The 13,499-nt window shown below is 32.2% G+C and overlaps 1 protein-coding gene across 1 annotated transcript in view; it reads right to left on the bottom strand.

Moving 5' to 3' along the window:
* LOC133188434 (biogenesis of lysosome-related organelles complex 1 subunit 1-like) overlaps positions 1-1,488 on the bottom strand; it is a 162,222-nt gene extending 160,734 nt beyond the window's left edge. Inside the window, exon 1 of the mRNA XM_061323863.1 lies at positions 1,482-1,488. The gene's annotated coding sequence lies outside the window, so the exon portion shown is untranslated. The remainder of the gene's footprint in view (positions 1-1,481) is intronic.
* Positions 1,489-13,499: the final 12,011 nt, after the last annotated feature.

Genomic DNA, 13,499 nt, shown 5'->3' with positions numbered 1-13,499 from the left:
CGAAAGCCATGAAGGGACACGTCGATTTCTCAAAAAAGCAAAAATGAATTTGAGATCTCGAATTACACAATCCGTTCTCACAGATTACTAATTCGTTCCCTCGGTTTATAATTCGAGATCTCGAATTACATAATCCGTTCCCACAGATTACCAATTCGTTCCCTCGGTTTATAATTCGAGATCTCGAATTACATAATCCGTTCCCACTGATTACCAATTCGTTCCCTCGGTTTATAATTCGAGATCTCGAATTACATAATCCGTTCCCACTGATTATCACTTCGTTCCCTCGGTTTATAATTCGAGATCTCGAATTACATAATCCGTTCCCACTGATTAACACTTCGTTCCCTCGGTTTATAATTCGAGATCTCGAATTACATAATCCGTTCCCACTGATTATCACTTCGGCCTCTTGATTTAGACAATCCATCAATTACATGTTTTACGACTTGAAGAATCCATTCCCTTATCTCAATCATACAATCATGCGTTCTATTTTGTTTATGCAACAGGCCGTTCCGTAGTATTTTTAAATTAAGTAAATGTAAATTTATTTAATAAAAATAATTACAGAGGACCCATGTTTACTTTTATCAGAGTTTTCCATGATTCTAGAAATAACCAAATATCTAAGAATTTACTTGTACAAATGTTAGTACTAGTAAATGGATTGGAAAAATGTTCGTGTAATTTTCTCAGTAAGGACCGTGATATGTACTGAAATGTAGAGTGTGTACTATTCTATATTCTATTCATTAAACAAATATTGCTATATCTGAGATGGACAGATAAATAAGTGCACTCAGCTGCCAGCTGGTAGACCAGCAAATGGTGCATGAAATCAAAATGGATAACCTGTAAAACAAATCATATTCCTCCCGATAACGACAAACATTCCAAGAAAATGAATTTTTTAACTCGAGAAAATGAATTACAATCCGAGATAACGAATTGTGTAATTTGAGGGAACGAATTGATAATCTGAGAGAACGAACAATTAAACCGTGGGAACGAATTGTTTAAACCGAGAGAACGAATTACAATCCGAGAGAACGGATTGTGTAATTTGAGGGAACGAATTGATAATCTGTGAGAACGAATTAGTAATTCGTTATCACAGATTGTCAATCCGAGAGAACGGATTATATAAATCGAGATCTCGGTTTACTTTTACACTTTTTTGAAAATCCTCATGTCCCTTCCTGGCTTTCGTATTTAGGACCTATCAAAAATATTTTTGAATTCGATTTCGTTATAACGAATTTAATCTGATATAACAATTTTTGTTGAATTCGTTATAATGAATTCAAAAATGTGCTATAACGAATTAAATTCGTTTAAACGAATAATGAAATTTGTTATAACAAATTTAATTCGTTATAACGAATTCTACAATTTGTTATATCGAATTAAATTCGTTAAATCAAAATGGAAAAAATATGAATGAATTCGATATAACGATTTGTCGAATAGTTTTAACGATTTTAATTCGTAATAACAAAATTAGAGAATTCGTTTTAACGAATTTAATTCGTTATAAAAAAAATTTGAATTCGTTATAACGAATTGGACAAATTTGTTATAACAGATTAAATTCATTATAATGAATTCAAAGAAATTGTTTTAACGAATTAAATTCGTTATATCGAATTTGACAAATCGTTATATCGAATTCGAAGATATTTTTGATAGGTCCTAAATGGGCTTCCGTACAAAACAGCTGTATTCTGATATCGCCGTTAATTTTCTCATATTTAATAACCGCTATTGATCCGTTTACAACTGTATAAAAGTAGAATTTAACTCCCTTCAGGCAAAAACAATGTCAATCCATTGACATTGACGTTTGAAAGAAGTCAACAAAACATTTAGAAATCTCTAACCTCTTTGGTAAGTATGATTTAAGTGAGTTAATTTTCCATTCAAATGTTCAAATATATATGAAAGTCTCCTAAGAAAAATTCTGTATGGCAACCTGTCTAATATGTACCTTAAAAATATAAGGGGGCTGCATCCCTTCCTATGTCAACTAGTGTTGCTCTAAAGTCGGGGTAATTTTAAACACACTTAAAAAAAATCTTTTTGGAAGATTATATAAATTCAAGTCATACCCCAGATAAGTTCTGAACTGATTGAGACCACGTGTATATAATGTGAAATAGGGACTCTAAATCCATCAACCTATGTATGAATGCACCATCAGTAGCCATTCCATTAACTATAAAGACATTATTAAAAGCCAAAAAAGAATGAGACATGCACATTACTTGAAGAAAAGCAAGGCTATCTAAACGACCGTGACCACGATTTCAATTGGACTTTGAACAAAATGTTCGTTTCCACGAATCCCCTGCATTAACCTCTCTTCATATTGTAGGACGATGTAAGCGCGATCACTCTTAAACACTAAAAGTAGTGCATTCCAATGTCCATAATTCTATTAAGCAAGCTTAACACTGCTTCAACGTTTTGTAATTTTACTTTTAAAATTTATTAACATTTATATAACTCAAGACTATCCCGATTTTTTTCAAGACAGTTTCTAATTAATTCTTTAAAATGTCTAGGAAACGATGAGTTTGAAAAAACCCAGGGCTCTTGTGATAATACATGTGGTCTCATAGAAGCAACCCATGCTATTCTAGCATCCTATTGATATATCGGGTTCTTGTGATGTAGGAAAGGGAAATATTTTCCCGATATTCTGTTTTGATTTGCTAAAATGTGTATTGAAATATGGCAAGATGAGGCATTTGGAACAAAATGTTATATTATTACACACGTTTTTCTATAAATTTTGCTATCTATAGAGGCATCGCTTTACAATTTTAAAATGTTATTTGTGCGTGTTTTAACTCAAAGAAAGAAATAAATATTTGTAAAAAATGCTTTATTTTAGATTTTAAGATAAATCAAATTTGATTCTGTTGTACTGAGATCAAATGCAATTCTTCCAACCAATTAAAATTTAATTACATTTACATTCATTTACAACTACAGTGTATGCCATGTTTATTAATTATATGAAATGTTATATTTGTCATAGAAACAGTTTAGATAAGCAGACTTGGATATTCTGTTAAAAAAAAGAAACTGTAAAATTTTGGTGAAGCATTAAGACTTAAAGGATACTTAGTAGAATGATGTTTTGATAACAAAGAAATGTGGTAACAATCTAAATGTTATAATTACTCAAGAATTTTACTTTCATAGACAGTTCAAGGTCATTAAATATCCGGTATGCCCCCTAGATAGCCTAAGCTGTCATCCTATGGGCGCAAATGAGTGTAATAAAAACTGTATTAGAATTCTATCTCACTCTAAATATATAGAGGTTTGGTCAGCTGGTGCAGAGTTTTGGGATGCGGTTATATTTGACGAATATGCATATTCATTCTTCCAATACATGCCCAATGGGTTTAATTCTGGCAATTTAGATGGTCAAGGCAGGACTACATGCTTTGGCTTTGCAAGGATGTACTTGTCAGATGAGCAGTAGGTGACTTTGTATTGTCAGATTAAAAATGGCTCCAGAATGCAATAATGTCAATAACTTACAGTGTACCTCGTTTTAGAAATTCTTCATGCGTAGAGCATGCTCTTGAGTATCGAATCAACTGAGAAATATAAACCCCAAATGCAGGCGATGTAGGTATATTGCTGCATAAGTAAAGGAAGTTGACGATTGAAAGGTTAAAGCCATCACGTTTGTCCTAAAGCTTTGTTATTAGATTACCATTAACGTCTTTTTCTAGTAAAATATCCAAATATGAAAAAGATGTGTCAGACTCTATGGTATCTTTTATTTCAAGCTCACTTGGATATATCGTGTCGACATATTCATTGAAATAACTACTGTTAATTGATAATACGTCGTCGATATTTCTAAATGTCGAGTTGAAGACCTCAGCAAGACTTTTCTTTTTCTCATGCATAAGATTTTGAATAAATTCTGCTTCAGGTGAATACAAAAATAGGTATGCTAATAACGGGGCGCAATTGGTACCCATGGGAATTCCAACAGATTGAGGACGACCTGGTCTCCAAAAACATATAGATATTGTCAATCAGAAACTCAAGCAACTTTTTAATATCAACTTCAGAGTACTTGTGTGTACAATCAGAAATTTTTTTAACAGAATGCTTTTTAACAAAATAATTTTGCAAATGACCAATGATAAGGTAAGTAAATTTACGAGTTTTATTTTTATTGAAAAAGAATTGACTTTAATGTGTCATGGGGAATGGCTGTATATAGAGTTGAAAAGTCGCAAGTTTTTATGTTACTGATTTTGTTAAAATTTTGTGGTTTCAAATTTTCTAAAAGCTTCCACAGAATTCATAATATTTATGATCGGGGTTCCCTAAATTTTGGCCTTTTTAAAATAAATGATTTGAGGTCCTCATTATTAACTCTATTTACGTCACCAGTAATAACGTGTCCAATACTTTATAGGACTATAGTTGTAAGGTGAAAAACAATTACACGATGGAAGATTATGTTTCAGATGCTCAATATCCAGACTCTATATGAAAATATGAATCAAATCAGTCCTGCTCGTGTACAATACCGTTGCCAATATCATAACACTACCAACACCAAATCTATCAACTCCTGTTGGCAGTTTTCTGCAAAACGTACATCCATTACGAAGCTTATGCACTCTGGCTCTTCCATACGATTGTGCAGTTAAAAGAAACTGGACTCATAGCTTAACCAAACTGTTGTGCAGTGTTGCTGTGACCATGATTCGAGACCTTGAAAGTTGATATTGGAGGTGTTGTGGGGTCAGAACAACGGCATGAATAGGTCCTTCGGCTCTAATTTCATCATCCCGTAGTTAATTGCAAACAGTCTTGTTTGATATTCTTTACAGTTCAAGAATATCTAATGCTGTAGACGACGTCATTGTGGAATGTTAATGAAGATGACGAAAATCAATGAAGTAATCATGTGCTGCTGATGTCACGCGTAGTCTGCCATATTTTTGGCGATCATTTGTTGTACCATGCTGTTGATATCTGTTGTATAGGTTCGATATGGAGCTTTGCAACATTAAAACCTCTTGCAATTGTAGGCTATGGTACACGTGCTTCCAGTCGCCCAATTTCCTTTTTTTTGGTGTGCATCATTCAGATACGGCATTTTTAAATAACGTCAATTTTCAAAAATACGAGAATAAAAAAATCGAGAACCCCGCCTTTTTGTACCTGAATGAAATGGATTAGAAACCAACAAAAGAATTGTGTTAAAAAGAAAAAAGTTCTAGCATTTTGCTCAATGAAGTCTTTTCTTTTTGTTTGTGAGTTTTGTAGACTTTCTATCTACATGTAGTCAGCATTAGCCTTAAAAATGATGCATTTTCGATAGAATCATATCCGTCTTAAAAAAATTGCACGACAAAACTATTTCATATTATTCAGCGTATTATTCCTATATTCTGTTTCTTTTTTTAAACAGTATATTATGTTTTTGTTTTAATGTTATATAATATTTTCGTATCAGCGTAGCTTTCGTTTTGTCTGTCCAACTGTGATCAGCCGACAAAATCGGCTGCTTGACTCGGACATATTAACTACGAAATGATTGGTACACACGATTCCTGCAAGTTACATGCCAAATACACCCTTCTTATTCATGTTCTGGAAACATTTTCTCCGTATTTTTCTTTCTTGGATTATTTTTTTATTTCTTATTTGATTCAAAAAACATTCAATTCAATCAATGTTTACTAAATACTAAACATAATGTTTACAATAACACATGTATTTTTTAACTTTTCAACGGAACAATATTGTCTGTTTGCTTTATTTTTAATTCAACCACCCCCAACAAATAACTCCAAGACATGAGATTAGGAGTAGCTTTGGTTTCACTGGTCAGTTTCAGTGTCATGATAACCTTGTTATGCAATAATTTGGGCCAAACTTTGATTGATAGATTTTATGTTGGTTTACGTCCCATTCAATTTTTTCACACATATTAAGACATTACTATATAACGGTGAAGAGCTTCCAATTTAGACCTAGTAGTACACTCGGCATTCAGGGCCATTGAGCAGTAGTCTCATCCGAAAGACCCGTAACTTTCACTTCTAATTCTGGACCCTTGGCAAAAGGAACATTCACTACCTGTGTTTGCTGCGCGGCGAACGAGAATCGAACTCGGGCCCCCTGATCACGATGCGAACGCCTTACCACTAGGCTACCATCCAAACTTTGAATTCCTCTAGTAAACAAAATTTGTGCATTTTCTTTTTCAGATTAAAAAAAAAAATGTATTGTTGCATCATATACGCCACAAGAATTAATGATGAATTATCATGATTCGTTATTCATGACAATTTTTTATAAAAGAGTTATAGTTTTGTCAGTAAAAATATTTGCTACATAGATGTCAATATATAGTACATGTATCTGTAAACCAAGAGTTACAAGTCTTGTTATTAGTTAACTGACCCCGACGTTCAGAAGATAAAGCTATTTTAAAAGCTATTATTGGAATATTGAGGATTTTACTATGGTCTAATTTCAGGACGCGGGAAAATGAACAGTTCTTTATCTTTTCTTACTTGACCTTGGAGACAAAACGGTGCTATATATGTGTATATAAACATGAAAGGAAACAACAGACATTCACTTTGATCATTCTTTTTCACTGTCTTTTGGTACAAGGAAACCTGTAATCATGAGAACTTTATTGATATCCTGTGTTTTTGTGGCATCTGTATCCGCATTTTGTCTTCCTGGGGCATATTGTCCAGTATCAAATGTTGAATCAAACGCCGTAATACAAGAAATGGCCCAGTTTGCTCTTAATGCGTATGCAGCCAAATCACACGATGTCTCGTCATGTGATGGAACCTTCACAGTAAAACATGCTAGTACACAGGTAATAACACCATTGTGCCGATCTAGTAAGATCTTCAAAATCATAAAAATGTTTTTTTTTTTCTATCTAATTTGAGGCCCGGGAGATTATGGACATTTCTAGCATATTATATATGAAAATACTGATATACATGTAGGATAGTCTGCAAGGGGAAGCGGAGATCTATTTTTTAGTAAAGTCTAAGTAATTTTTCATAACAGAATACTTGGAACACACGTATTTGATTTTTGGAATAATTATATAAATCATAAAAGTGAAGTATATTTTACGTTGCATACTGAATATTAAGACTTATTTGCGTGTCTTTCGTGGATATTAACAGGTAGTTGCAGGTTTTAACTACAGAATGACTGTGGAAGCTAGTTGTGATGGACAAGTAAGTATCGTGTTTTCTTAAGAAATGACAGCTCACACAACCTACTCTAACAAAATGTTTTTGACATTCCTTGATAATTTTGCAGAAGACCGTGTGCGAATTTACCGTATTTGATCAGTCTTGGACCAAAACAAGAGAGCTGACCTCAGACCACTGCACCACCAGTCATAATCGTTTGGCCGGTGGTTTATCTCACGCTGATACCAGTAATGACCAGTTCCTGGACGCCATGGAATACGTAGCATCTCAAGTTGATCTGCAGAGAAACAGTCCGTACAAAACTACTCCTGTTCACTACAGTCATTGTTTCCAGCAGGTTAGATTCAAGTAAAAAATTCAACGGTTTTAGCATGAATATTCAGGTGGTTTCTAATAAGACTGTTTTGTTTTCTTGTATAATCAAGAGCTAATTTCAGTTAATAAGCTATTGCAGCTTAATTACATGCATTAACCCCTTGACTGATTACAAGTTTAAAATGTACTCATGATCAAAAGATATTAAAGTTTTGCAATGAATCTTTATTATGCAAATTTGTGCAAACAAAAAATACAATCAGCAAATTAATTCATTTTTGAAAGCAAAAGAAATATTTAAGTACGCTTATATCTATATCTCCTAAAAAAAAAAGGTATGTCCAAATATGTAATCAGTCTTGTAAAAATAATGTGGTCTACAGAAGAGAATCCAAGCTTTTACACCTAGAGAATAGCTGATGAAAGTATTCTTTTGATTTATTTACATTATTTTAGAATTGCTTTTAATAACATATTTTTAAGGAGTACCCGATTAAAAATATATTGGTCAATAGTCGGTATGACAGAGCGATAGTCAAGTCCTCGTAATATGCAGTATTTCTGATATTCTTTGCACTTGGTGTTTTATACTTGCAAGAGCTTTCCAGCATAAAGTGAAATCAACAAATCTGATAAGTGGTGCAAACTACACAAGGATTTGCCATACTTTGAAATGCAAATATATTTTGTTGTTGTTGTTGTTGTTTTTAGGTTGTAGCTGGTATGAGGTATGTTTGTGATGTTACCTTAACTGAGAACTCGTGTATGAAGGGAGACACAAGAGACCTTTCTTTGTGTGCAGTTAAAGACAATGCATATGTGAGTATCAGTATTATCATTGATTATCGGATTTATATTAATGATATATGTTCAGAATCTATAATTTTTTAAAATGACATTAGAAATCATAATGAAATTCCTTCTTGCTTTATTTGATTTCTTTTCGTAAAATGTACATTATTTTTATAAACATTCGTTTTATGGCAGTTTTTAACATGTTTCAAGTCATCACTGACGTGTAACTGAAGTGCTCCAGTGTTAGTCATTGAAAATTAGCTTAAAGGAATTCATGTTTAAATCGCTCTAATTTTGTTTTGTACGTTATAATGGAGGTATCAATGTTTTAAGACTTGTGTCTTTCAGTCCACCACTTGGCATGTGGATATTGTGTCCCAGCCCTGGATGCCCAACAAGTATTCAATCCAGACACTAACAATGAAGGTATCCGAGCAGAATTTTTTTTTGGCTCACCCGAGTCATATCGGCCCTCTTTTTCCGATCAAAGTCTATTCATAATCTCACTGTTTTCATATGTCTTTTACTGAATAATTGAATTTATCATTTTAACGTCTTTGAGAATTGCTGCAAATAATATTACCAGCGCAAATGTTAGGTCATTTGAAATTCATTGTGTGCCTTTAATTGTTTTAACGAAGAAGTTATATTACTCAAAAGTCCAAATAAACAAAACAAATTAAGAGCAGAGCAACAGTAGACCTCTGAATACATTAGGTGACCTAGAGGAGGAAGCGTTGTCTGACGACCGGTCACACCCGACATGATGAGCCTTTAGTCTTTATCAGGATTTTTTTTATTTTGCTCTTTTTTAACAGACTTTAAGATAAGTAATCTCAAATTACATGAGAAAGCTTTAAGGATGAGCATTTCGAAAAATATACGTAGCATATGTATTACCTTGAAGTCCTTGTAGGGTTTTATTCCTCACAATACAAATAAGACTTAAATATAAATACATGTACGTATGTTACTGTACCCATAAAATATTTCCACATATGGAAGAAAGTGAGTAAAAGAGCCCATGGATCATGTGCCATGAAATGCACAGTATACTTACATGCTGTATGTATGGGTGGTATTGAGAAACTTTGGGGTTCCACTGTAAATCCCATTATATCTCTCAAAGTGCAAATCAAGAAACTCAGCGCATCATATTTCTTGTTCTACTTTACTCTAAGAATACATTTAAGCCATGTTCTTTTTCCCTTCGTGAACAACATAAGGCACTTGCACCTTTCTCTTTGTGTCAAGAAAATGTCATTTTCTCATTCTATTTTCAGCAGTAAGATGACTCATCTAACAACTAATTATTGCGACATCTACTCATTATGATCCTGTTGTATGAGATCAAAATACTAATTTATTGTTGCTTTGATGTGTGATGTTTAATAAAGTTTTTATACATTGTTTTATTCGAGTCCTGCTTTGTTTTTACTCATCATTTAATAGTTTTACTCTGTTCACAGTCATCTTTGAAAATAAATACATAACTTGTTCAAAGAAGTCAATACTGAGTGATGGATTACAGTGTATGATAAGAAATTTACATTTATATATTTTCCTTTGTTTATCCAATAGTAATATCATTATATTTGATGTGCACTATTTGATTTACAACATAAAATTGTAAAATTGTAAATAATATTTTTAGTTTTATTAAGATATAATTTAATTATTTTGTAGTGTACATTCATCTAAACTCATTAATGGTGAAATTACAGCACATAAGCAGTATCTTAAGAAATAAAATTGAAGTTCTTGAAAGACTGGTCAAAAACAATCTTTGATCAAAATCGGAAATGTTGCACCGCATCATATAAACCTTTTGCGATCTTAGTTTTAAAAGTTTGAAACATCAGATTGGTTAGAAACGTTGATTAAGAAGAAAAATACATAAATGAAGATTTTTCTCTTTCGTACGAAAGCCCAGAAGGCTCATTCAAGATTCGAGTTTCGAAATACGAGATTCGAAATTCGAGTTTCAAGATTCAAGATCCAAACTAACCAATCAAAAGGCGGATTCAATATTTGATTACTCCCCTTTATTAAGATTTTACTATCAAGAAATCACTGAATATATTTATAAAAAATGGGTCGTTTGCTTAAAAAATAATGCAAGAAAAAATGTTATATGTATCAAAACAAAATAAAAATGAGTTTTGGGTAACGTTCTGAAAAATTATATTTATATATATAAAATCTTATTTTCCTCATTAAACAAAACAATAGATACAAATATAAAATATTATATGGTCTTATCGTTAAATTGCGAAATTAGTTTGTCGATAAATTATTTAATAAGCACATTGATGAGGGAGAAAATTACATGTATTATTGATATGAAATATTAAGGATCGTTTTTACACTGTACAGTAATTTAATTAAGGATACATTTCATTACATTTAAGGGTGCATCTGTGCAGTTAGACTTATCTACTATTTCATATGGAATAAAATAAATTCCAGTCTGTATTGTATATATAATTTTTAATTAATTCAAGTATTCAAAGCCTTAGACCAAGATAAGTAATTGGAAACTTAATTTTTATGTATTTCTCCTATTGGAAAACAGTGGTGTATATTCCCTTCTGCTAATGTGTAGGCTAATGTGAAGTCACAGTTTTCACCTAAATCGCATCATTGTCGAATTGCGGATAGACAAGGAGGGAGTCGCCCCCTCTCAATAGAGGGGGTGGGGTCGGAGGACCACTTTCTGCGATCGTGGAAACGTCTATCATTGTCATTTTTTCAGTGAATATAATTTTAAATCATTTAAGTCATCTTATGATACAGAAATTAAAACCTTCATGATCACTCAAATTGAGAAATTTTAAAATCCTTACACAGTGCTTGGAACTGAATAATCTAAAATAATTTTTAAAATGTTTTATGTTTGACTTCCTACTAACCCAAACATATTTCCTAATTTCTATTCCCTGTCCTAATCGTAGACTCCTGTTGCTGTTTTTTTTAATAGTCTGATATCGACTTCAAGGTAACATTTCAATTTTAGATTTAATCAGCTATAAAAATCGAAAGTTTTGTAAACTGTAAAAATTGGATAAGCATAAAAGTGTGGATTGCTAAAAATACTTTTATTGCATTTGATAAAAAAAAATATTCTAGTAACTGGCAAATAAATAAGATTTATGATCAACTTTCTCCCATTTTTCAACCAAATACATGTCTAAATAAATATTTTTTTTTTTACATTAAGAAAATGAAGTGTAGGCTACAGCCTTTTTGCCTATATGGAATATACAGCATTGGGAAAGCAAACGCGATTTTGCTTTATCACTACTACGATGTCTTTCAAGATTTCCTGAGTACACTAAAAAGGCATACATGAACTAAGTGATTTTAATACGTATTCCTTAAGGCTATGCGATTTTTTCAAAGTCCTAAAGGTGTATAGAGGGTCCATTGTTTTGTTAAAATAATTAATTTTTTAATTTTTTTATCATTATCAAATACTTTTATATCTTTTTCTCTATGGCCATTACATCATATATTGAAACTTGTGTATTGATTGGTTATGTATCTTGAGAGACCCGAGTGGTTTCCTTATAAATAACTATCGAATATTTAATTATTTTACCCATGCATCGCAAGATTGACACTGAATGTTGATAACCAAACATTTGTCTACCGTTGTAATAAAATAAACAACATAGCCATAGGACCCTGAGCACATGTCCCCCCCCCCCCCCACATTCCCCTTATATTTTTTTCCGATATTATATACTATAGAAAACATAGCAACTTTATGCTAGTGTTCTTTCAAAAATAACGTCTTATAACCGTGATAACCCCCTGTTGTTTTTTTTTTTTGGGGGGGGGGAGGGGCTTTGCTGTGTTTATTTATTATTTCCTACGGGCCTGAACAGAGAGAAATCATTATATCTTTATATTAAGAATGTATATTTCAGCCATCTGTACTTAAGGGGCTGTCTCTTGGTTTCAAAAACTTGGTCACTTGTCACTTTCTAATACCTTGTCACAAACTATATCCACTTTGAAACCCGTATTGATCACTGGTCACTTTCTAATACCTTGTCACAAACTATATCCACTTTGAAACCCGTATTGGTCACTGGTCACTTTCAAATACCTTGTCACAAATTATAACCACTTTTAAACCCGTATTGGTCACTGGGCACTTTCCAATACCTTGTCACAAACTCTATCCACTTTGAAACCCGTATTACTACATGTATTTATTATTAATCGCTAGTCACTTGTTTAATTACACTAATAATTCTATTCCACTTATAAAAAGAAGAAAACAATTGAAAGAGAAAAACAATTAGAAAAAGGAATATTTGAATTAGAACAAAATTTAACAGAACAGTCAATGAATGAACTTGAAGAAAAACAAACAGAAATAGAAGAAATAAGAAAAATAAGGTTCACAGGGCAATGTATCAGGTCAAAGGTTAAGTGGATTGAGGAATGAGAAAAACCATCAAAATATTTTATTAGTTTGGAATCAGGAAACTATGTTAGTAAGCAAATACCAAAAATAGAAAGAGATGATGATTGCCTCTACTCAAAAAGACATTTTAGAGGAGACAAAGGCTTTTTATGAAAGTTTGTATAAAAAAGGGAAAATGTAGAATCAGAAAATATTCATGAAAGATTGAAAAAATATAAAGATATTCCTAAGTTAAGTAAAGAGGAATCAAACAGCCTTGAAGGACCGGTAACAAATTTTGAAGTTCTACATTTCCTAAAACAAATGAAAAATGATAAAAGTCCAGGCCCTGATGGATTTACTTGCGAGTTTTTCTGGAAGGATATGGGCACTTTTATTACAAGAGCAATAAACAATTCAAATGATTTATAAAATTTACACAGTCAAAAAAACTGGGAATCATAACCTGTATTCCAAAATCAGGAAAACCAAAACAATTTTTAAAAAATTGGCGGCCTATTAGTCTTTTAAATGTAGTTTATAAAATAGCTTCTGGTTGTATTGCTGAAAGAATGAAAACAAAATTAGATAAACTAATTAACAGAGACCAAACTGGATTTATAAAAGGCAGATTTATAGGGGAGAATATTAGACTGATTTGATGCATTATACAGAACATAATCAAATACCTCGTTTACTAATGCTTATAGACTTTGAAAAGG

This window comes from Saccostrea echinata, unplaced genomic scaffold (genome assembly GCF_033153115.1).
Source record: "Saccostrea echinata isolate AGI-Se365-2 ecotype Australia unplaced genomic scaffold, CSIRO_AGI_Sech_v1 ptg000016l, whole genome shotgun sequence".
Classification (NCBI taxonomy): domain Eukaryota; kingdom Metazoa; phylum Mollusca; class Bivalvia; order Ostreida; family Ostreidae; genus Saccostrea; species Saccostrea echinata.
The sequence above is the reverse complement of the archived record's forward strand: the minus strand, read 5'-3'. Positions and strand labels throughout refer to the sequence as shown.